This window comes from Geospiza fortis, unplaced genomic scaffold (assembly GCF_000277835.1).
Source record: "Geospiza fortis unplaced genomic scaffold, GeoFor_1.0 scaffold324, whole genome shotgun sequence".
NCBI classification, from domain to species: Eukaryota; Metazoa; Chordata; class Aves; order Passeriformes; family Thraupidae; genus Geospiza; species Geospiza fortis.
The window spans coordinates 4,159-8,450 of record NW_005054559.1 but is presented as its reverse complement, the minus strand read 5'-3'; positions in this window follow the sequence as shown (position 1 = coordinate 8,450).

Sequence of the window (4,292 nt, the reverse complement as noted above, 5' to 3'; positions counted from 1 at the left end):
TGGCCAGGCAGGAGTGAACAGTGTTGCATGTCTTCAGGGGAAGGTGCTGCCTTGTGTCCTGGGTGGTCTCTGTCAGCAGCTCTGCCCCTGCTTGTTCAACCCCCTTGTGCTGCTGGTTCACATTCTTTCCTGCTCTTCTTTGGGTTCATTCCCCATGTCTGGAAGAGCAAAGGGAGGTTTAAAGTACATTTAATGAAATTGGGCCTATGAACCCACTGCTCTATAAGTGTCTGATGAGGACAGATACACTCACAAAAGTTAGGCTGGACTATCTTTTGTTGCTCTTCAGACACTTTAATTTTAAAATCCTCCCCATTCTTCTCTTTACTCCCACATATTTTTATTTTGGGATCCTTGCCTTTGAATCCTTATTTGTCTGGATTTTTCTCCAGGCTTTGTGCTCTGCCACTTGATATAGTCAATGAGATATTTCTTAGGCTGTTCAGGTAATAGCAGAGTTTCTCTGGCAAACCAAATTTGGGAACCAGCCTTAAGAACTGAGCTTTGAATAGAGAAAAATGCTTTTTCCTTTGTCCTTTGGGAGTCAGGTTGGGCTTGTCTTAATTGCTTTTTGAGGGAGGAAATTGGTTTTCTTGTGTGTGGTTTGGTTGTTGTTGTCTTTTTCGCCAGAATACTTGCAAGGGCTGTGAAATGGCTTCAGGAGCAGATGAATAGGCCTGATTCCTTGTGGGGCTAAGGACATACACAGGGACAGGAAGTCACTCCTGGCATATGCTTCCAGGCTTTCCAGACACCAAGCTGTGAGCTCCCTTACCTCAAAAAAGAAACAGCTTGATGCTCATGAGGGTGTTGAAGGCGATGCCTTTTGCCAGCAGGACTCTCAAACCCAACACCGCCATGGACAGCATATTCACTCTCTGCTCTTCACAGTCTGCTCAGTGACCAGAAAAGAGGGTTTAGGTTTTGGTGTTGTGATCTTGACAGAAAGTGGAAAATTCACAGGTGACAGTTTCAGGGAAAGGAAGAGCAGCAAAGGAACAGCTGAGAGAGAACATGGCAACAACAGGGGAGCCCAGGGTCTGTCTCTGTTGCTTTTTGCTTCCTGGGGCTTGTGTGTAAGTGCAGGAGCAACCTTGGGACAGCAGCTTGTGTGTGCTGAATGTGTTGTGTTCTGAGTCCTCTGCCCTGGAGAAAATACATTTCCATGCCTTTATCCCCCAGAGAGCAATGTAACTTCACATCCTGTTTGGGTAACTCACCTTGTGCTGAGGGCTCTGTGCTGTTGCAAACCCTCCTACTAGCCCCTTCAGCACCTTGAATGACCTTCAGGACTACAGAAACAATACCACAAAATATAAAATGGGATTTAGTAAAAAACCTGAAAACATGCCGCACTTTGAACTTTTTGTTGGTGGTTGGATCGGCTGTTCCAGGTTGTGCTGCAGCAAGTTTGCTGCTGCAGGGTGAAATATGTAGTCATAGGGAAATTCCTGTTTTAATCAAATAGATTGTGTCTTCCCTCTTTTTCCCAAAGTTGTTAAACAGTTGAAACCATTTCTTTCAGATGCTTTGGAACATCTTTCAGCTCTCCCTGTTGAAATACCAAATATCTTTCTGATTTCCTGGCTGCCCAGGGCAATGCTGACTAGCAGGAGAAGAACACCAAGCCCCACAGGACATTGTCCCTAGAAAAATGTTGCATCTGTGCCACCAAACCATACCTGGCAGTATTGTTACCATGCTGCTATCGAACTTGTCCATGCAGACCTCCACTGTTGCTGAAGCAGATGTGTGCTGTTCCCCAGAGGTGATATTCTTGGCATGAAAAATCGTTGTTAAAGGTGTTGGTAAAGGTGTTTCCACAGTGGTGCCACCATCTTGTGATGCAGTTGTTTTCTCCCCTACGACCTCTAGGGTAGAAGTTTTTGGACTGTATGTAACAAACCCCATGGTTTGGACAGGACTGATTTTACTGCAGGCTTGCCCAAGTGCGGAGTGATAGAAAACTCACATAGACTCAGGTGTGACTAATTCGTAACAATCCCATTTACTGTCTTTTATGTAATTATTCCTTGTCCTTAGAGGTACAAATAAGAAAAGAAGATTGCTTAAACTTGCAGCCAGATATATCTTATAAAGTAACTTTATCTTATAAAGTAAGAGGAGGAGCCCTCTATTCCAGAAAGTAATGGGCCTTAGCATTCTTAATGAATGTTTAATCTGGATTAATGCAACCTGAACCAAAAGGAAGACCTTCTCTGTCCTTTACTGAGCCCGCAACAAAAAATGCCTGGAGTATTCCACAGTGATACTAATGGTTGTTATTTTATGCCATTTTGATTTGAGGAACTGGCAAAAGATTGCATGGTAAAGTATCTGTGCTGTAAACCCCTTAAAGTGCATATTTTAAGTAGCAGCTCCCAAAGGAACTCAGAACCCAAAGGAGGAGGTTGCTCACATCCTGGAAACTTTGGCTTCAACACATTAAGTATTTCAGCAGACTCAAAAGGGACTTTGATACTTTAAGTTCAATGTCTTTTACTGTCAAACATAATTCCAGAGTCTCTGTGAAGCTGTGAAAGTATCCTGTCATTAGCTATAAAAAGAAAACCATTGAACATTCAAGGAGTTCTTGACTATGAGGCACTTGTGAGAATTTAAGCCCAAGGCTATTTCACCTCCTTCCTGCTCTGTCCCCGACAGTGGAAAATTCCTTACCTGGGAACACTGTCAGTGTGGTGCCAGTGTCCAACCAGAACTTCTCCAGCCAGGAGTTACAGATCTGTCTCAAAACTCCTCATACTGGGAGCTCTTCACTGAGCTCTGCATCCCTGCCCCAAGTCAGTCAGTGCAAGCCCGCTGGAGAATTGGACACTGGACAGTGAATTTGGGCCAGAGTGCTGCCCAAAGTGGGAATAAGTTATCACAGGCTAAGCAGTGCCCTGCTGGTGTTTGGGGATCATGGAATAATGGTGCTGTGCAGAGTGAGCCCAGTTGTTCCTGGGAAACGTTCCTGAGCAGATCCAAGCTGAGGGTTTGGCTTGAAAGGCTGGCTGGGGAGCGAGTGCATTCAAGGGATTATTGCAGCTGAAAACTCTTTCAGTCAACCCAACCTTTAAATTCCCTTGTTCTCCCCCACATTAATTTTAAATGAAGTTTTAGGAATAAAGAAATGTCACTTACTTGGTAGAACTGTGAGAGCCGTCCCTGGTCCATTTATCTTCCTCACACACTGGAATACTTCGTATTCCAATAATTCAATCTTTCTTCATGCTGTGTAAACTTGTTGTAAATCAAGAGATGGATCACTAGATAGTTGGCCTAATTATCCATAAGTGCAAGTCCATGAGAGCATCCAGAGGTACTTTTACTTTGTAAACTGAAAAGGGAAAAAAATTACTTGTTTAGTTCAGTGATTTAAGTTAGCTTGATTGGCTACAGAATTTTCAACTTCTCCTTTTCTTCCAACTTTTAGAACCTTCATGAGCTCTTTTATGTATCCAGGATAAAAGGAAATATATGTAGGATGTTCTGCTTCTCTTCTTAAACATTACAGTCACCCACCTTCTTTCTTTCCTAAAATATATCACCTTTTTTCATTCTTTGGGTTTTTGTACAGGTCCCTATCCTGTTTATATCATTGTGATACCACCAGCTTATGTACACCACAGTGATATATTTCATAGCAAATACTGTCTCTTTTTCACTCCACAGAATATTGGATTTTACAGACAGTCACATGACCCCTTCAGTGGTTATAGATCTGACATACCACATGAAAAAACACCATATGGCTTTCAAGGAAGAATCTAAAATAATATCTGAAATAATGAGTTTTAAATGAGAACTTTGTGATTACATGACACCTCTGAAAAGTCTGAGGGAGTTAAGCTGGATAGAAAGCAGGAAAATTATCATTATTATGTTGTTGTTATTCCCAAGGATAGAGGTGTGTTTCTCATTTTTTAATCAGTGATTATAACAGCAATGCTACTATTTCCCATTGTTAACAGGGGTTTGTTCAGCTTCTGTTCCCTTGTGTGTCAATTTTTTTCTCTTCCTTGTTGCTTGAGTCCTGCAGGAAAGCTGGGGAATGTGCTGATGGGATGTTTCCAGTCCATTAAGCCCTTGGCATGAAAAAGAGAACAAGCCCTAAACCCCTCCTGCCCCAGGCCTGGGCACACACAGGTGCCTCTCACATCCCCTGCCCTGCCTGGCAAATCTTCCCAGAGCAGTGAGACCTCCCCCTGCTCCTCACTGAGACCTCCCAGGCCGTTAAACAGCCCCTTTGTATTCGAGTGGCTTCAGAGAAAAACCTATGCTGAAAGCCA